Source organism: Lygodium microphyllum, chromosome 10, assembly GCF_053477565.2.
Source record: "Lygodium microphyllum isolate KBCC chromosome 10, Lygodium_microphyllum_v1.1.10, whole genome shotgun sequence".
Taxonomy (NCBI): domain Eukaryota; kingdom Viridiplantae; phylum Streptophyta; class Polypodiopsida; order Schizaeales; family Lygodiaceae; genus Lygodium; species Lygodium microphyllum.
Genome location: NC_141144.1, coordinates 143,212,959 through 143,235,492, shown reverse-complemented (window position 1 = coordinate 143,235,492; position 22,534 = coordinate 143,212,959).

Genomic DNA, 22,534 nt, shown 5'->3' with positions numbered 1-22,534 from the left:
AAATCCTTTTTTCACCCTCTCTTGCGGCCATCAAAGAAAAGGTTATCCTCCCTAGGTTGTAAAAACAAAGTAACAAACTAATCTCGAGATCATGTGACTCCATTTGCATAAAGAATTAGTAGTTTAAAAGGAGTGAAATATCTCAAGTTTGGGAATCAACTAAAACTTCAAAATCTGAAAAAAATAAGTAAACCTTCAAAATATGAGGCTTGTTAACATCTACAAGACGACAAGATAGAAAAAACTATAAAATAATGGTATCAAACAAACAATTTGTAGTTTGAAATAGCCAAATGCATATTATCAAACAAAAAATTCTATAAGTTGAGAGAAGCAAGACTTTTAGGTTGAGATTTAAAGTAAATTAGCATGTAGTAAATACAAAATTCTAGTAATTTGGGAGCACAAGCAACATCCACAAGAACAAGACCTTGTAAAGTCAAAATAATGAAAATGAGAAATAATTAACACCAATTTGGTCCCATGAGGACAACTGTTACTAGTTTGGTGCCTAAGTGGACATGCTAGTGTCCTCCTTTCAAAAGGAATGAAAGTATTCCTATTCTTTTAGCCACAATCATCTACCGAATCAAAATATACGCAGTCTTTAATATCAATCACCTAATGAAAGTATTCCATTGTTGCCCACAATTTATTTACTTCAATTCTATTATTGAATCATACTTTGCACTCTTACATTGTGGTTTACCCACGTTAGACCTAAAAAGTTATGATTGATTTATGAATCACATATAAAGAATGTCAAACCCCATTTGAACTAATTATGGTGAAACCCATGGCCTTGATCCCATCGTCTCCCCGATTCTTTCATTATCTTTGTTATATTCAAGTAACATAATTTAGTTGTAATGTTTGTCATTATTATGATCTATAATGGCGACTCATGGGCTCCAACATAGATGTGTATTGATTATATTACCCTCAATGTCCATGTACATATTATCCACTTGTTATTATTTCACTTTTTGACTATATATTGTTATTCTGCTACAAAAATGAGAAAATGTGTAAGTCTATCAAGATACCCAAATTTATCTAATCCATTTATATGTTCCTCGAAAGTAAATCCTAGGACCCCTTTGGAATGCTTTACCATCTTGCTACAATAAATTCTCCTCCATACTTATACGTTGACTAATAATAGAACCTTGTCAAAGATGCATTTATAGTTATCTCCTTAACCATCTTGCCACAAGAAATGCTCAATACTTGTACAACAAATAATAAGTAAAACCTTATCAAACATGCATTTCCAATTATCTCCTCAATTTCACACAATTTTTTCCAAGTCCTTTATCCCCATACAATGCTTATTCATATCATAATTTGTTGTTTCATTTGATTTCCATTGGAAGTTTAAAAAGAATATAGCCACAACATGTTCGAAGAATCACTACTTTTGTGTGATAGGTATGGCCTACAATAACCAAAAAAACTAGAAAGTGGCACTCAAAAGTTAACCTTGTGAAGGACTTAAATGTTGCAATATACTGGAGGAAGCTACTTTCCTCCTCTTTTACAAGTTCGAAATGAGATACAAAAGGGTTTTTTTATCCTTGGGTTGTTGATCCTTGGCATATGTAACATGAGCAAATCATTCAATAAGTTTTAGTTCGCGAGGACATTATAATTACCTAAAACAAAATTGGTGTGAAACGATAAGTGTACTCCTACATTTACACAATTTAGAAGCGTAGTGGAAAACACAAGCTCCAAATTTGTCAAAACAACACTTTTGCTAACATCTATAATGACAACACAGTGAACCACAAAATAAATTAAAAATATATCAAAATGTAATGGCTTGTTTAAGAGCATTAAATCCAACTATAAATACAAGTGTGCACAAAAAAGAAACTTCATTCTGATCATATCAGAAAATGAAGTTTCAAAGAGGAGGCGATAGCAATGTACCCATGTACGTCATGCCACCGGCATCAACCATGATCGACAGTCACAAGCAATCTTAGAACATCTCTAATTTTAAAGATAGGTGCAAATTGTCAAGTGACTCAAAACATCCATAAAATGCACACATCTTTGCAAGTTGTCACTAACTCTATTCGAAAAAAATTCACAAATATTTGAAAAAAGATGCTATTCCATTGCCCAAGTTCTCCTTTATACATTACCCGGTCACAACAGTGCATGTGTAAGCCCTTATTTATAAAGAGCCTATAGAAATGTTAGATTTGCACTATAATAAACGAAACATAAGAGTTTGAAACGGATCATAAACATTCTAAACTAGTTAGGTCACACTAGCAATGGCCAAATAAAGTATACAATTCCCATTTCATATCAAGGTAAACAACTAGGGACTTGTCTAACTCCAATCATTTATCAAGTAAAGGACCAAGAAAAGTTATATGCTCATATAAAATATCTAGGGAACTTGGCAATACAATTATGCATAACTAATCAAATCAATATGAAGTATGCAACCTAAATTCAATGTGAAGATGTAAATTCAATGCCAAGGCGTGTGACTTTGTGCTTAACCATGTAAAGAGAGGGGACTTGGCAATGTAATTCCGACCCTAATCAAATCAATGTAAAGTATGTGACCTAAATTCAATGACAAGCAAAGTCACACGACTTTGTGCTTAACCATGTAAAGACAAAATACCCAACATAATTAGGACTCTAGATTAAGTCGATTAACTCAGAACGATCCCCAATCACAAAGACATACAAGTATGCAACATCGATTCCTACCTAATCATAAAGAATATACAAGTATGCAACATCCCATGTAGCCTTTCACCTAATCATAAAGAATATACAAGTATGCAACATCCCATGTAGCCTTATAAAATTTTACCAAACCTCTGCAATGCGAAATGTAAAACACTGGCATGACATCAAGCTGCAGATCTCTCTTCTGGCCTGCTGAAGCTCACTCCATATTTCCTACCTGCTTCTGTTGCTCGCCGCGCATCTTCTTCGGAGAATGGAGGCCTCTTCGTGCGGCCTGGGTCCGGGTCGGAGCCCACAGGGATCCCAATCTCTAAAAAATACTTCTCGAGGCCTGATGGCAGGCAAGAGACCAGCATGCGCGCCGGCTGCCGCGAGTTGTTGTGGAAGCTATGGGGCACCCCTGATGGCAGATGCATGAAACAACCCTTCTTGGCTTGAAAGGCCTTGTCCTTGAGCTTCCACTCCATCTCCCCATCCAGCATGTACCATGTCTCGTCCTCGCGGCTGTGCATGTGCATCTGCGAGCCATCCCCGGGTGCAAGCGCATACTCCAGCAAGGCATACAGTCCATTGCTCCGCTCCCCGGTGCATCTTATGGTCACCTTCATCCCTAAAGCCCAAACGGATTGCCCTTCCCCTTCTTCCATCATGCTGTGTGTCGCCGATATTGTGTTGTGAGGGCAGGGTCTGTCGGGTGGGTTCGACGTCCCCTCCTCAGAGAGCCTGTCCTGTGTCTCCTTGGCTTTTGCATGGATCATCTGCCGCATGCTGGTCTCTTTCTGAAGTGAGGTGTCGGCGGCAGGGGTGCTGTCTTGGGATGGCAGGTTGTTGTTGTTGTTGTTGTTGCCGCCGCCCATGACTGCAGACTCTGAGGGGGGATTCCCCACATCCCAGCTTGAAGTAGAGCTTTTATTCGCAGATGTCTCATCGCAGAGACATCGAACTGGTGCCAACCAAGGATGAGAAGGAAAATATATGGACAGTGATGCTTCGTCTTGTGTCCTTCTGAGTGGATAAAGGAATCTCTGCAACAGGCAGACGATGGACAGCTTATAAATACGCAGGAATGAAGAACAAATAGAGACGGAGAGAGAGAGAGAGAGAGACCTGTTCAAAACGAGCTCCAGCATGGCGAGGATGAGTCAGAAGTCGTCTTGAAAAAACTCGCAGAAGGGAACCTGTCATCTCCTCCTCTCTCTCTCTCTCTCTCTCTCTCTCTCTCTCTCTCTCTCTCTCTCTCGCTGTGCGTGTGCGGATGTGTGTGTCTCTGCCGCAGTGACCAAGCTTCTTGACAGACTAACGGACTTGTGACGTGAGTCAAGGTGGTGTGAGTGCCTTTCAGCACGAATGAATGAATGCGAGTATCTGAGAGAGAGAGAGAGAGAGAGAGAGAGAGAGAGAGGGGGGACAAGGGACACTTGGCTGGCCCGTCTGTCGCCTACTAATCGAGAGGGAGCATGACACAGCATTCCTTCTCACAGACGACTCGCATCGGGGCTCTGATAACAAGACCCAATGGGGTCTATTGACGAACCGGTTACTCAAGATTTCCACAACACAACACACGCATGGCAATTGAAGTGTCGCAGGACCCAAGTCGTTTATGATATTCGAGAGGCGCGGCATCGATATCGTGCCATACTGGACGTGTGGCCCGACGTGACACGGTGAAAATATTCCCTTTTGCTGCAGTTTTCGCCAGGTGGACTCCTCTTTCCGGTCTAAAGGGGCCAAGTAAGCGCCCTAAGTCAAGTCATTGCATTGCATTTTTCAAAATCTTTTCATGTCACATGTTGCTCCATCACGAGTCACCTTCTCTTTAAATTAAAAGCAATTTCCTTCACCAGTTGAATTTATGATAACATTTCAAATTTCATCATTTTAGACACTTCAATAAGGTCAATATAGCACCCCTTAAAATGGGCTGCTTTGCCAACAATGGGGCTGTACCTCAAGTGGTTTGAGTGTGTGGCTATGTTCATGGATGCACAAGTTCAAACCTTGGGTACACCTCTAAGGCATCTTTCAAATTTCAAGCCTTTCTTTAAAGAAAGGAAGTACCTTAATCACTCGTTGGAGCCAATCTCTTATCTTTCACACCCGCTATTACAATCTCTCCAATTGGCTCTTATCTTTCACACCCGCTATTACAATCTCTCCAACCAATTAGTACACAATCCATGATGCACATTGTTTGACTGTGCATATTGGTATATGTTTCAATTTTTATGTTTTGTTAGAGCCAATCTCTATCTTTCACACCCGCTATTACAATCTCTCCAACCAATTAGTACACAATCCATAATGCACATTGATTGACTGTGCATATTGGTATATGTTTCAAGTTTTATGTTTTGTTAGAACCTGGCATTGAGCATGAGAGATCTCTTCCACATGCCTATATCATGAACTATTCTTGGTTCATATGCCCCCTCTATCAATGTGTGGCATCTGCAAGGACTTTATATTTCATTGATAATTGAAGAATGCATGGTCATCTAAGTGATCCAATTTACATAATCAAGAGATGAAAATGAGACAAAAGACAAAATTGGCAATAGTATGTGGGGTTCACATAACCACTTCTTTAAGCGTGCCATACAATAAATGACTTGTTCAAGATGCCATCGAGCTAATTCATTAATTGGCATTTTGAATCTACCCCATTCATAATTCCATGGAGTTTAATGATATCTATTCTATATATTATTTAAAGCATAGGTTGTATTTATACGGCCATACTATTTAAAAATATATTTTATAGGTTTAATACCCTCATATAATCTATATATCCTATTTTAAACGACATAATCACTAATCTTTCATACGAAAAAATCTTTTATAAATATTTCATTCATAATTTAAAAAATAAAAATACTAATTTTAATTAATATTAATTATTTACCTTAAAATATATTTTAAATTTAAATATTTTTATTTTTATTTTTTATTTCTTGTTAATCATTTAAAATTTAAGTTTTTATTTTTCACTCATTAAAAATTACTGATGATTAATAATTATCTATTACTTATTATTTATTAGTTAAGTAATTATTATTAATAAAGTGATCGATATTAATACTTATAACTAATTTATTAAATTTTGCATTGGATTTTTTAATTAATTGTCTCAAAACTCTTTAGCTTTTACCAAGGAGACAACTCACATTTTTATTTATGCCTAATAGTTTTTTACATCTAATACATTAATCCACATATTTGTTGGTGTATCCCTATATCGTGTCACAAATTGCATGGTGGGGGGACTTGCTTGAGCTATTAAGCTAAACACATATAATACATACAAGAAAAAGCTCAGTCAAGAATACAAGAAGAGACGCAGAGGTCAAAATATTTTATTGCTTTATATTTTTTCATTCTTCCTCATACAATAAAATGCATTATGAAAAAAATGAACTCACAAATGGGCCTTTTTGTCCCCCCCTCTCTCCTCCTTAAAACAAGGAAAAAAAGAGAGAAGAATAGTAAAATAATCATCTTCTCTCTCTACTTTTGTAATCTCGTTTTGCCTTTCTTATATTATCTACAAAGATATACTCGATTCCTTTGTGCTTTGTTTTCAATGCAAAATGATTAGTAGATAAGAGATAATTGATTTTTTAATCGAGAACAAGGAAAATGAAAATTTGGAAGTTCTTTTTAAGATATTTTGGGGATTTTTTGTGTTCTAGCTTTTGGTCAAAAAACAAACCAACTGGTCAAATTTCTTGTTTTTTGGAAATGTTTTTGGAGGTAAAATAGAAATGTCTAAAATACAAAAAGTCTTGGACATCTCTACCCTCTGAGCTATTTTCCCCCATATCTATACTCTCTTATGGCTCTACTGTGACCTATTCTCTGTGTTTAGGCAACCTTCATTAACAGAATGAATTACTTACACCCTCCTTTTACTTGGCACCTTTGTGTGCCTCTCTGTGCATCTCCACTCTACCTCCTGTGACAACCAAGTAAGCTCCTCGTTTCTATTAATAGTAAAATGAATACATGAAAGAAGAAGCTAAATATTGAGGTAGAGATTGAATACGCCCCATTATTCAAAAGAACCCAACGTACTAGTGTCAAGCCTCAGGTTTTGCAAAGTTAGAGGCAAATGGGATTGAAACATGGCTTTCTCGGGAATCACAAATTTGCTGAAGTATGTGTGCGAGGGTGAAAATGGGTTGCTCGGTTACACTAGGTGGCTCAATGATTAGGCGTTCAAAGTATTAACAACTTGCCAAGCAACCATTAAAAAATTATCATGATGTGATCACTGCACATCAACTTCATATACAACAACTCGTAGGATAAGTGATACAGCTAAATGACACTATAATTCAACAAAACAATCAAAGTATTTCAATGTAGGACACTATCCATGACATTGGTATCTCATATGAGGAGGCAAAGGCACTATTGGATGACTTGAGAAAGATCAACAGCAAGCTAACATAGGAGTGCAAACGAAAGAAGAAGCCAATCAATGAGTTAATTGTGAATAGCGGCCAGTGGAAGCGACATATCAAAGCATGTAAGGTAGCCCAAAAAGAAAACCTAGGTGAGGGTGAGGTTGGATCGTGTATTAGTAGATTGCTGAAGGCAAGTACATTGGAAAATGCTTTGAGCAATCCTAAGTTTAAGGCTGTGAAGGAAAAGGTGATTGAGTGCATACTAAAAGATGTGCCAAATGAGTTCTCAGTTGTGGATGCAAAATCTATTTGTGACAGGGCCAGTATTAGCACAATGACTTACTCAAAGATATTCAAAGTTGTGAAGGCTGGGTTTGGTCATGTGCTGAAGAGAAATAGAATCGTGTCTTTCTCAACCTTCAAAGTTGATAGAGGCTTGACGGCAACTTAATACAAAGGTTTTAGAGCTGATAGGAGTTCCCATGCATATTCAATGTGTGGAAACACTAAAGGTTGGGACCAAAAATGCATATGAGGTGAAGTCTACCAAACTCAACAATTACTATTTAGATTTGTACACCGTGCAATCGGCAATGTTAATGTACTATAATATGTCTATTGAGGAATGTAATTGTAAATTGCATTTTGTTATAAAATTAGATGAAAGTGAGGTTGTCAAAGAAGTAAAACTTGAAAGAGTTAGTTTAACTCTGATGAATATAGCTTTACAATTTGACACAACCCATGGAGCTTTAATGTTCAAGTCGAACACCATGTGTGGTGGCTTGCTGCATTTGAAGTTTCTAAGGACACATTTGAGGTGCTACAACTGTTCTTTATGCACACAAGCATTCCAAGCATCATCGATCCTCATGAACATGGTGAGATGCTCTCGGTTGAAGGGTATGGTCAATACTTGGTTGAATGGCATCTTGCAGGAGACTTGAAAACTTTAAAACGCATGTGTGGAATCTCCAATGGTGCAAATACAAAGAATTTATACCTATATTGCTTGACAGAGAGGGTGGAAGGAAAGGACAAAAAGAATAATTGGCTGTAACATCCCCCCCCCCTTTTTGATTTTTCAAAAATTTTCTGATTTTTTTTCCCCTCTCTCTCTCTCCCGCTGCCGTGAGCATGGCGGGGAGAGAGAGAGAGAGGGAGTGAGCTAGAGATGGGGGCATGCAGCCCCAGATGGCGGGAGCGCCATCTCCCCCCCATGCCTCCTCCGCTATAAAGCCACCCCCAGGCTATGATGAGGGGAGGGAGCTCCCCCCCCTACTGTAGAATGCCCCCCGTTGGTCAGAGACGTTGCACCCCCTCCGCTGCAGCACAGGTGGCCCTCCTCCCTGGCATCTGGACGCTGAGCACCCCCCCCATTTGTTCGATAGTAGCTACGCCCTCCCCCGTGGACAGTCTGAAGACCGGACGCTGAGCACCCCCCCCATTCATTCGGCAGTTGCGCCCTCCCCCGTGGATAGTGTGAAGAGAGGGAGACGAGGAGGGAAGGAGAGAAGAAGGGAAGGAGAGAGAGAAGGAGGGAAGGAGAGAAGAAGTGAAGGAAGGAGAAGGAGAGATGAAGAAGAAGAGGGAAAGAAGAGAAGAAGGAGTGGGAGAGGAAATAGAAGAAGAGGGAGAGAAGGAGAAGGAAAGAAGAGGAAGGAGTGGGAGAGAGAAGACAAGAAGAGGGAGAGAAGGAGAAGGAGAAGGAGAAGGAGAGAGGAAGAAGGAGTGGGAGAGAGAAGAGAAGAAGAGGGAGAGAAGTAGAAAGAGAGAAGAAGAAGGAGTGGGAGAGAGGAGAGAAGAAGAGGGAGAGAAGGAGAAGGAGAAGGAGAGAGAAAAAGGGAAGGAGAGAGAGAAGGGAAAGAGGAGAGGGAGAGAAGAAGAGAAGGAGAGTGAGAAGAAGAAGAGAAGAAGGAGAAGAAGAGAGAAAGGAGTAGAAGAGGAAGAGGAGAGAGAGAGAAAAGAAGAGGAAAAGAAGGAGGAGAGAGAGAGAGAGAGAGAGAAAGAAAGAGAGGGAGTGAGGGTTGGTGTGTAGCCTCGGGGAGTTGCATTCGTGAAGCTAGCCTTTTGGCGAAGGGCCCCCATCTAACGACCCTTCCTACCTGGGCCTATCATCTTGAAATCCATCGAGGTCCGGATAATCCAATCTCCACAGGGTAAATGGCTCCCAAGAAGAAAGTCGCGGGAAGCATAGGTGCCAAAGCTACCGTTGGTGCTGGTAATGCGGGAGAGGCAAGCAGAGCGACCAACGTGACGAATGCCCCTACGATCACAAATCAAACCCAGGTTCTTTAAGCTTTGTAATTAATTACGTTTTATTTCTCGTGAAAGAAATGAAGGGGTTAGCTACGTGCATGGAACACAGACGAGCCTTAGATGCTAGGTTGCATGCGCGAAATGATAGAGTATGGAGTTTGCATAAGTTTATATGCATGAAATGATAGCTTTTACACACATAAAATGATAAGTTTTTGCATTATTTCACATAAAATAATAGCTTCTAACCCAGTTCAGTGCATGAATAGTCATTTAGAATTCATGCTTCGCAATCATGACTAAAAGAAACACAAGAAATGATAGTTTCCGATGGATAGGAACCTAGACCTTCATGAGATCCGGTGCATTAGGAATAAGTATAATTGCTTGCGAATTGTTTTATCGATCATGCTGTGGACTATCGAAAATGGATACACTTCTAGCTTAATTGAAGCTGGTGACCCAACCCTAAATGGATTGTTGACCCAAGTTATGCTTGGTTGTTTGAAAAGGTTGTAAATCCCTTGAGCAAGTGTTTTGATACATCCAAGTTAAATTCTGATTGTACATACAATGGGATTGTGATGCCTTGAAGCAAGAGGGTGTGCATTCAACTGTTTGTTAATGTGGTTTTGGATGTTAACCCAAGTGGGGTGTGTTTGATGATTGCATGGCCGGGTCTGAGATGACTGATTTCCATGGAAACAAAAGGGATATTTTCCCTAGTGATTGTTATTAAGCTGGTTGCTTCAGCTATGGTTGATTTCCTAAAGGAATAATTAAGGAAGGATGGCGCTAGATACCCCCTGCGAACCACCAAACCCTAACCAAGGAGGTTATGAATCTGCGTCGGGAATGTTGACAGAACCCGTCGCGAGAGGTCTCTCTGTGGAAATGACTTGGCATAGAAGGATGCTTGGGTGCCAGTGGGGGGTCTGGCTGTAAATCCCAATGCCTCCGGGCCCTAGACAAGTGTTCTACGTGACTCGAGATGGGATCTCGAGGCCTTGATACTAGTTACAAGGCAAAATCTTGGAAGGATAAACCTTCGGGTTTTATTGCCAGAAGACGGAAGGATTTTTCTACGGAGGCAGAAAGGAGCACTTAATTCTCCTATATAGGCAGGGGACACACATTAATCCGAAGATAAGTTAAGGAAGTGTTTGATCTTGTTTTATCTTGTTTTCATGTTTGTGGCCTAAATTACGTAAAGGAACCCATGATTAACGGGTTAATTAAGGAAGCTGACTTTATATGTTAAACATAATGTGGTAGGTAATTAGATAACTAAAATAACCCTGTGATTAACATGTTAATTAAGGAATCTGTGATTAATGAGTTAATTAAGGAAGCTAACTTTATATGTCAAATATAATGTGGTAGGTAATTAGATAACTAAAACAACCCCCGAGGAAAGCATGGTGGATGGACCGATGGATCTATCCTACGAAAGGGTGGTCTCGGTTAGCCGAGAGCTTTCCTCAAGGGAAACGTTAACGAGAAATATTAGGAAAAGTCGAACTTCAGGTCGATCCTAATGGGAACTGCTGGATAAGTTGCGTTGTGGGGCAGACTCGAGAGACCCTAGTTGGCAAACCCCGTGTCATTCCTTGGGAGTGCCGGGCGGCGTCTTCTAGATATATCTCTCGATGGACTGCTAACACGTGTCCTGCGATTGGAGAAGTGGACACGTTACAGTTGGTATCAAAGCAAAAACTTCATAGTAATTCATAATTGATTAATGTTCGGTTCATAGACATATCCTAAACAGAAATAACCTAAGTGGTATGGCTTGATTGTCGCACCTTCTGCACCCACGAATGTTGACATACAAGAGAAGAAGTTCCTTCTCAAGCAAATTAAGCCACCCGAGTTTGATGGCAAGGAGAGGACTGTTCAAGCTGACGCCGAGATCTAGATTGAGTCCATGGAGGTCTATTTTGAGGCAGCAAGAACTGCACCTGCTAACCAAGCCATGCTCACCAAACTTAAGCTTACAGGCGAAGCGAGACTTTGGTGGAAACAATGGTGCAGAGACCAAGGGATCTCGGAGGGGACAATCACTTGGAATAAGCTTAAGGAAAATGTGCGAGGGAGGTATCTGCCACCTGCCTACCGCACACAAAAGATGAATAAATTCTATGACTTGAAGTAGCTAGGATTGTCCCTTGAAGCATATTATTCAAAGTTCGTTTCACTCCTAAAGTATGCACCCCCAATGGATATGACACAATAGGTGTCAAAGTTCTGTGCTGGGTTGAATCCACCCATAAACACTCGATTGGAATCAATGTACCCAACGGACTTGCAAGATGCATTACTCCGAGCGAATCCAATCGTCCAAGAACTTAAAACAGGAAACTATGATGAAGATGACTCACGAGATCAAGACAAGAGGTGCCACAAGTGTGGAGAGATAGGGCACATCTGTAAGAGCTGCCCAAACCACCGATGTTTCCACTGTGATAAACTAGGACACATCCAGGCAGTCCTGAGTTGGACCCTGAAAATCAAGAACGAGTGGTCAAACGAAGCCGTCTAAACTCTACTTTTGGCTCATATTATGAACCACATGATGATGAAGGCTTGGAGCCTATTGTAACCTTTGAGGATGACTAGATATCCTAGGAAGATCCTCTTGAGGTAATAAGTCTTGTACTTGGAATAAATCCTATTGAATCCTATGAGTTGTGAGAAGTTATTATTTTAAGAATTTGAGTAATCAAAGTAGCGCAGTGAAAGCGTGATGGGCCCTAACCCATAAGCTCTAAGGCCCAGTAATGCTTGTCTCCCCCAGGTCTTTTCGAGATAAGGACATCTCGATTCCTCTAAGGGGGAGAGGATGTAACATTTCCCAAAAAAAAATTCCCTCCCTCTCTCTCCCCCTACCATGAGCATAGCAGGAAGAGAGAGAGAGGGAGTGAGCTGGAGATAGGGGGCATGCAGCCCCAAACGGCGAGAGCGCCATCTCCCCCCCATACCTCCTCCATTATAAAGCCACCCCCTAGGCTATGACGAGGGGAGGGAGCTCTCCCCCCCGTACTGCAACTTGCCCCCTCCCCCCGTCAGAGACGCTGCGCCCCCTCCGCTGCTGCAGCACAGGCAACCCTCCTCCCTGGTGACCGAATGCTGAGCACCCCCCATTTGTTCTCGACAGTTGTGCCCTCCCCCATGGATAGTCTGAAGATCGGACGCTGAGAACCCCCCTCCATTCGTTTGAAAACTGCACCCTCCCCCGTGGATAGTGTGAAGAGAGGGAGAGGAGGAGGGAAGGAGAGAGAGAAGGAGGAAAGGAAAGAAGAAGTGAAGGAAGGAGAAGGAGAGAGGAAGAAGAAGAGGGAAAGAAGAGAAGAAGAAGGAGTGGGAGAGGAAATAGAAGAAGAGGAAGAGAAGGAGAAGGAAATAAGAAGAAGGAGTGGGAGAGAGAAGAGAAGAAGAGGGAGATAAGGAGAAGGAGAGAAGAAGGAGTGGAAGAGAGGAGAGAAGAAGAGGGAGAGAAGGAGAAGGAGAAGGAGAGAGAAAAAGGAAGGAGAGAGAGAAGGGAAAGAGGAGATGGAGAGAAGAAGAGAAGGAGAGTGAGAAGAAGAAGAGAAGAAGAAGAAGAAGAGAGAAGGAGTAGAAGAGGAAGAGGAGAGACAGAGAAAAGAAGAGGAAAAGAAGGAGGAGAGAGAGAGAGAGAGAGAGAAAGAAAGAGAGGGAGCGAGGGTTGGTGTGTAGCCTCGGGGAGTCGCGTTCGTGAAGCCAGCCTTTTGGCAAAGGGCCCCCATCTAACGACCCTTCCTACCCAGGCCTATCATATTGAAATCCGTCGAGGTCCAGACTGTCCAATCTCCACGGGGCAAATGGCTCCCAAGAAGAAAGTCACAAGAAGCTTAGGTGCCAAAGCTACTGTTGGTGCCAGTAATGCGGGAGAGGCAAGCGGAGCGACCAATGTGACGAATGCCCCTACGATCACAAATCAAACCCAGGTTCTTTAGGCTTTGTAATTGATGCCAGGAGACATATTTCACGGTGGATTCCGTGCCACGGTGGACTCCGTGAGGTTTTACAGTGGATTTCGTAAACTTTGATGACCGCGGCTCATACACAAAGTGGATTCTTTGTGCGAGAAGTTGATGGGGACGCCTATCCTTTTCGGGCATTTCATTAATTTAGTGTGTACATGGGTGATTCCATAGCGGGTGATTCCGCAAAATGCATATTAAATTAATAAACGTTTATGAGTTTAGAGTGCGCACTCGTAATAAATTAAGGTTAGGATTGATTTCTAACCAGTTGATTTATTTATGTAGCTGAAGACTGCTAGATATTCACTTTTGTCGGTTTAATTGTATTATTTTACTAACGATTGTGAATGCTTCAGTTGATGTGTAGAGATAGCAGCAGTGGCGGAGGATAGTGAGTATTCGATTTATCATTTATATTTTGATGGGCGCATACCTTAGGCATGGCGCCTATATTTTGTCGCGCCTATTTATTGAGGAGTTGGATATTTGTTTATTATTTTGTATGCGCATGGGCGCACGATTATGTTATTTCTACTTGGACATTGTATTGGGCATGCCAGACTCTTTGGGCACCGTCCGTTAGCTTTATTTCTATTTTGTGCTAAAGCAAACTCAAAAGCTAAAAGCTTGCTATTTTGTAATTTGGGCTATTATTTGAGCTTGAAGATGATTAATACATAAAATACATGCTTTGTGGAGTGCTCACACAAGGCATGGGGGGAGATTGCACCCAATTGGTCTCTTGTTCATGTCGTTCATGCTTTTTACCTTGAATTTTGTGCAAAAAGTAGAGTTCTATTATTCTTGGGGACCTTCCGGCATTCACTACGCAAGCGTACAGCATCTGATCTGCGCACCAGTGGTATCAGAGCAAAGCTGAGATCAAGAGCTTCCAATCACTACCCATCTTGTGCGAAGGCGGAGCTCCTGGAACGATCGAGCTCTACGGTCAATCTCGTCGCGAACGGTTGATACAGGTGGATTCCTGGCGATCAAGAACCTCTGTTTCCATCATCAGACTGCGAAGGACCAGCCTGCAGCAGAGCGGAGGACCACTCCTACATTCTCACATAGAAGTCGTAGAGTTGCAGAGATAAGTTTCAATCTTTATATCTTCGAAGCTTTAAAAATTAAAGCTTAGAAAGCTTAGAGAAGCTTTAAGCTTCAAAAATCTCATCGCGAGGTATCTGAGTATGTCCAAAAATTACGCTGCCTGAAGAAAAAATGGCCCCTCCCCCCACGATTCGACGTTTTTGCTGCCCTTTTCCTTTACTAAGCTATTACACTAAATCTCCTAAGCTCCAAGTCACTTAAGCTTCTCAATTCAGCAAGTACTGCAAGTTCTCCAAGTTCAAGTTCTGCAAGTCTCTCAAGTCGAAATTCTGCAAGTCAGATAAAGCAATTAAGTTCTGCAAGTCTGAAAATCTGCAAGTCACATAAGTCTGCAACTCTGCAAGTCAGACAAGTCACCTGAAGTCAAAACTGACTTCTATTCAAAACTCATAGAAGGGGTGTTCCTGTGCAGAAACTGCAAACTGCAAAGTTGTTCATTGGAAGGTACTCTTCGCATACGCAGGTTTGCTGAAGCATTTTCAGCACACGCAGAAGATTAAAATGCAGATTTTTCAAAGGTTGTGAATCCGGCAATAGTCGAAGACAAAGATTGTGAAAGCCACACATAAAAATATATGAGCCTTGTATACCCAAACTTGAGCTACGCTCATCCCGCTAACTTGATTTTGAGAATGAGAGGTCTTTTGAGTTTTACAGGATGACAGAATCACATATGGATGATTTAATGGCTGAAGACGACCTACCTGAACCTACGATGGAGCAAAAACTGGACTTAATTATGATGCAGTTGGATGAAGAACGACGAGCTAGGCAAGCATTGCAAGTTCAATTGGCTAATTTACAAAGATTGACTATCGACAAAGAGGAACCTCAATCTGAAGATCTTATCCGACGTACCATCGACGCAACTCTCGAAGCTCAATCCATCCGTAAGGAAACAAAGATAAGTAAAAGAAATTTCAAATTCCATACTTTCAATGGCACTCGAGAGGGAAAAACTATTCTTGCATTCATTAATCAGTTTGATGACTACTTTCATGAGGAAACCTATGCAGAAAAAGATAAAATCAAGTGTGTCACTAATCATTTAGTAGAAAGAGCATCTCTTTGGTGGACCGTGGTTCGCAAGAGTATAGATTGTCCCGCTACCTGGGAGAATTTAAAGAAGAAGTTTATGCAGAATTTCCTTCCTCCACAATTCCATGAAAAAGCCATAAAGCAATGGGACCTTCTTCAGCGGGATCGTGAGCCTATTCCTCAGTACACCGAACACTTTTGGAATGCATTACTCCAGTTACGCATACTTGAAGACGTACCTGAAGCGACACACAAGCGCAAGTATATGTCTGGACTACTTGGGCATTACTACGCTCAAGTTAATATGTTCAAGCTTGCAATTCTTGAAGACGCAATTTCATTAGCTCATGACATTGAAGACAAGCTGCGAGGAAGAGACAAGCGCCCACAGCAATTCCAACCCAATGGTAACTATGGATCTAAGCAATTCAACTCAAATTTTAGAAGATTTAATCAAGGTCATTTTCCTTCATCATCTTTCCGTAAGAATTGGGAAAAACCACCTGATTTACCATCTAATGCCAATCAAAACCCTAAGCCAATTCCACAACCAAATCCTAATATCCCTAGACTTCCCGCCATTGCAAACAACGTAACTAAAGCCAAACCTATAGTATGTTATAAATGCCACCAACCTGGACATCTAGCAGCCAATTGCCATTCGAAGAAGCCATCTGTCCATATCAACTACCTTGGAGCAATGGAAGATGACGAACATGAAGAAATGCTTGATTTCACGGAAGATGAAGACAACATTACCACTCCTTCGGATACTTTACCAGGTATGCCAACTCCACATTCTTTATTGACAATGAAATGTTTAGTGCATGGAAAGGAAAAGATTATTTTGCATGATGACGGTAGTACTCATGATTTTATTTCTGCAAAGCTAGTAAAAGAATTGAAATTACAGACTGTTCCTACGTATTATTGCATCAAAGCAGCATTCTTAGGCACTAGGTATAATGGTACACATGAAGTGCATGGTTTAGAAATTCAAATTGGTGAATACACTGAAAGAAAAAAATTTCTAGTTGTACCACTACAGTCTAGTGATATTATTTTAGGTATGCCTTGGCGTCATCAGCATAATCCAGATACAGATTATTCCACACATTCAATTAATATTAAATTTCAAGAAAAACATATTACATTGTATGGTATGTATTCATCTAATGCTTTTCCACTGCTTTCGCATACTCAAGCTAAACATGCATTACGCAAAAGTAGTAAATCTTATCTCATTTGGGTGAATGAACTGCAAGTTAAAGAAAATCATATGCACCCTAGACATAAAGAATTTCTCTTTAAAGACTGTTTTGCGGAAGATCTACCACCTGGTTTACCTCCTTTACGTCCAGAAGACCATAAAATAGATTTGATTCCTGGTACACAACCACCTTGTAAAGCACCATATAGGCATAACCAGATAGAGCAAAAAGAAATTCAAAGTCAAGTTGAGGAATTACTAAATAGAGGATTGATTAGACCTAGTAGTTCTCCATTTGGTGCACCTGTTCTGTTAGTAAAGAAGAAAAATAATACCTATCATATGTGCATTGACTATCGTGCTTTAAATAAGATCACTGTAAAGAATAGGTATCCAATTCCTAGAGTCAATGACCTTATGGATAAACTGTAAGGTTCTGCCATATTTAGTAAAATAGACCTTAAATCTGGTTATCATCAGGTGAGACTAGATAAGTCTGACATATTCAAGACTACATTTAGGACACAGTTTGGTCATTATGAATTTTTAGTGATGCCTTCCGGATTGACTAATGCACCTGCTACATTTAGTAGAATGATGAACCGTATATTTTTGAAATATCAGCATTGTGTTATTGTATTCTTTGATGATATTTTGGTGTTTAGTCAAAATGAGAAAGAACATTATGAGCATTTGTCATTGGTTTTCCAGTTATTAAAAGATAATCAACTGTATGCAAATTCGGAAAAGAGTGAGTTCTTTAAACAAAAATTGAGCATTTAGGTCATATTGTATCATCTGATGGAATTAAAGTTGACCCTAAGAAAATAGAAGCAATATTGAACTGGCCTGTACCTAAAAATGTGCATGAGTTACGATCATTCCTAGGTCTTGCTAGTTTCTATAGGAAGTTTGTGCGTAATTTTTCATTACTTGCTTTACCATTGACCAAACTTCTAAAGAAAGGAATTGTTTATCATTGGTTCGATAATCAACAGAAATCCTTTGACTTATTGAAACATGCATTAACCCATGCTCCTGTACTACAGTTGCCTGATTTTAATAGACCATTCTTTTTAGTAGTGACTGATCCTAGTGGATCAGGAATAGGAGCCGTACTTATGCAGGATAATCATCCTATAGCCTATTCTAGTTGTAAGCTGAAATCCTCTGAATTGAAATATTCCACATATGACAAAGAATTATTAGCTGTGGTACAAGCCTTAAGACAGTGGAAACACTACTTAATGGGTTCAGAATTTATGATTAAGACCGACCAACAAAGTATTAGGCATTTACTTAGCCAACCCCAAATATCAGACCGACATATCAAATGGGCATCCTTTATTCAGAGTTTTCATCCGATTATTCAATATCAACTCGGTAAAGAAAATGTAGTGGCCGATGCATTAAGTAGAAGACCTGCCATTCATAATATTTCTGTTATATCTTTTGATTCTTTGATTGCTATGAAAGATACTTATCATCAGGATATTACTTTTCATACTGATTGGAATAAATTAGTTCAAAATAACTTGATTCCTATTGATTCACTAACTTATAATGATGGATTTATGTTTTATGAAAAAAGATTATGTGTTACAGTTCCATTCAGATCTTTTGTTTTGAATGAGATTCATTGTCCTCCATATCAAGGTCATAGAGGTATCATATCTACTTTACGTACATTAACTGAAGATTTTTATTGGCCGCATATGGACACTGATGTATCTAACTTTGTTTCTGAATGTTTGATTTGTCAAAGAGTTAAGATACATCATGGTAAACAGTATGGATTACTTATGCCTTTATCTATTCCATCAAGACCATGGGAAAAAATTTCTATGGATTTTATTACTGGTTTACCTAATACTAAATCTAACCATGATATGATCTGGGCAGTAGTAGATAGGTTTAGTAAACAAGCATATTTCATTCCATGTAAGAAAACTTTAACAGCATCACAGGCAACACAATTGTTTTTGAAAACTGTTTTCACTAACCATGGATTACCAAAATTTATTATTTCTGATCGTGATTTTAGATTTTGTAATAACTTTTGGATTACTCTGTTTGCTAACCTAGGCACAAAAATTGATTTCTCATCTGCATTTCATCCTGAAACTAATGGACAAACAGAAGCCACTAATAGCACTATTCTAGATCTTTTACGTGCTTACACCATTTCTAAACCGCAGACATGGGATACACATTTGCATTTATTACAGTTTGCATATAACAATCCACCACACATATCTACAAAGAAAGCACCGTTTGAAGTGATTTATGGTTATAGATTGTCTACACCTGTTGCATCTTTGTCAAATAGAATTCAGAGTGCTGATGATATTACTAGTATGCACAATATTATTTTTGATGAGGTTAAAGACATGATTGCCAAAGCCCAGCAATCATATACCAAACAAGCCAATAAGAAAAGACAAGCAATGAATTTCAAAGTTAATGACTATGTTTGGTTGAGAATAGAAAAACGTAGACTACAAAGTGTAGATAGACACCCAGTTGTGAAATTAGCGCCTAGATTCTATGGACCATTTAGGATCATTCACAAAATTAATGACAATGCATTCAAGTTAGAATTACCACCTCACTGGAAAATTCATAACACATTTCACATTAGTTTATTAAGACCCTTTAGAGGCCAATTACCTGTACACCCTGTTTATGAAAACTCACCTTTGTTAGAGGAAGAGACTGAAATACTTGAACCTCAAGCTATCATAGATACTGATTTTATGACCACTAGAACTGGCCAAAGATATTCTAGATATCTAGTCAAATTTAAGAACCATCCTGTAGAAGAAGCCCAATGGATGCACGCTAGAGACTTAAATGCTTTTCCCACTCTGTTAGCTCCACATTGAGCTAATAGCAATTGAGGTCAATTGCTATCCCACACCGGGGGTATGATGCCAGGAGGCATATTTCATGGTGGATTCCGTGCCACAGTGGATTCCGTGAGGTTTTACGATGGATTTCGTAAACTTTGATGACCGGGGCTCATATACAAAGTGGATTCTTTGTGCGAGAAGTTGATGGGGACGCCTATCCTTTTCGGGTGTTTCATTAATTTAGTGTGTACATGGGTGATTCCATAGAGGGTGATTCTGCAAAATGCATATTAAATTAATAAACGTTTATGAGTTTGGAGTGCACACTCGTAATAAATTAAGGTTAGGATTGATTTCTAACCAGTTGATTTATTTATGTAGCTGAAGACTGCTAGGTATTCACTTTTGTCGGTTTAATTGTATTATTTTACTAACGATTGTGAATGCTCCAGTTGATGTGTAGAGATAGCAGCAGTGGTGGAGGAAAGCATTGGAGGATAGCGAGTATTCGATTAATCATTTATATTTTGATGGGCGCATATCTTAGGCATGGCGCCTATATTTTGTCGCGCCTATTTATTGAGGTGTTGGATATTTGTTTATTATTTTTTATGCGCATGGGTGCACGATTATGTTATTTCTACTTGGACATTGTCTTGGGCATGCCAGACTCTTTGGGCACCGTCCGTTAGCTTTATTTCTATTTTGTGCTAAAGCAAACTCAAAAGCTAAAAGCTTGCTATTTTGTAATTTGGGCTATTATTTGAGCTTGAAGATGATTAATACATAAAATTCATGCTTTGTGGAGCGCTCACACAAGGCATGGGGGGAGATTGCACCCAATTGGTCTCTTGTTCATGTCGTTCATGCTTTTTACCTTGAATTTTGTGCAAAAAGTAGAGTTCTATTGTTCTTGGGGACCTTCCGGCATTCACTACGCGAGCGTACAACATCCGATCTGCGCACCAGTAATTAATTACATTTTATTTCTCGTGAAAGAAATGAAGGGGTTAGCTACGTGCATGGAACACAGACGAGCCTTAGACGCTAGGTTGCATGCACGAAATGATAGAGTATGGAGTTTGCATAAGTTTATATGCATGAAATGATAGCTTTTACACACATAAAATGATAAGGTTTTTGCATTATTTCACATAAAATAATAGCTTCTAACCTAGTTCAGTGCATGAATAGTCATTTAGAATTCATGCTTCGCGATCATGACTAAAAGAAATACATGAAATGATAGTTTTCGATGGATAGAAACCTAGACCTTCATGAGATCCAGTGCATTAGGAATAAGTATAATTACCTGTGAATTGTTTTATCGATCATACTGTGGACTATCGCAAATGGATACGCTCCTAGATTAATTGAAGCTGGTGACCTAACCCTAAATGGATTGTTGACGTAAGTTATGCTTGCTTGTTTGAAAAGGTTGTAAATCCCTTGAGCAAGTGTTTTGATACATCCAAGTTAAATTCTGATTGTATATACAATGGGATTGCGATGCCTTGAAGCAAGAGGGTGTGCATTCAACTATTTGTTAATGTGGTTTTGGATGTTAATCCAAGTGGGGTGTGTTTGATGATTGCATGGCCGGGTCTGAGATGACTGATTGCCATGGAAACAAAAGGGATGTTTTCCCTAGTGATTGTTATTAAGCTGGTTGCTTTAGCTATGGTTGATTTCCTAAAGGGATAATCAAGGAAGGATGGCGCTAGCTACCCCTTGCGAACTGCCAAACCCTAACCAAGGAGGTTATGAATCTGCGCCGGGAATGTAGACCGAACCTATCGCGAGAGGTCTCTCCGTGGAAATTACTTGGCGTAGGAGGACGCTTGGGTGCTAGTGGGGGCTCTAGCCGTAAATCCCAATGCCTTCGGGCCCTGCACAAGTATTCTACGTGACTCAAGATGGGATCTCGAGGCCTTGATACTAGTTACAAGGCAAAATCTTGGAAGAATAAACCTTTGGGTTTTATTGCCAGAAGACGGAAGGATTTTTCTACGGAGGCATAAAGGAGTACTTAATTCTCCTGTATGGGTAGGAGACACACATTAATCCGAATATAAGTTAAGGAAGTGTTTGATCTTGTTTTATCTTGTCTTCATATCTATGGCCTAAATTATCTAAAGGAATCTGTTAATTAAGAAAGCTACCTTTATATGTCAAACATAATGCGATAGGTAATTAGATAACTAAAACAGCCCCCGAGGGAAGCATGGTGGATGGACCGATGGGTCTATCCTACGGAAGCGTGGTCTCAGTTAGTCGAGATATTTCTTCAAAGGAAATGTTAACGAGAAATGTTAGGAAAAGTAGATCCTAATGGGAACGGCCGGATAAGTTTCGTGGCGGGGTAGACTCGAGAGACCCTAGTTGACAAACCCCGTGTCATTCCTTGGGAGTATCGAGCGACATCTTCTAGATATATCTTTCGATGGACTGCTAAGACGTGTCCCACGATTGGAGAAGCGGGCACGTTACAGTGGCAAAGGGTGATAAGTGTTGCATCGATGCACAATAGAGAAGATCCCACTTAGAAGCCCATCTTCAATATTCCATTGGATCGTATTCACTTTTTTTCATTGCATGTTTTTGTTAGAATAATGGAGAAACTTGTATATGAATGCATTTTCTTTGCTTATAGGATGCAATCAAAAAAACAAGCCGTTGCAATGTGTAGGAATGTGGAGCGAGTGCTATCAGAAATTGGGCTACACAAGCATCAAGTGACGATTGAAAAAGATGAGAATAGATCAGGAAAATCTAGTAACTTGCCAAAAAACCCTTGCTTTGGAGGAGCAAAGGCTAGGAAGTTTCTCTCAACACCCATCAATGAGGAAGAGAATGTCATGGTTCGTAGGTTACAGGACTACGATGGGTGAAAAAAGTTACATTTTGCAGTTCCTGATCAAAGTA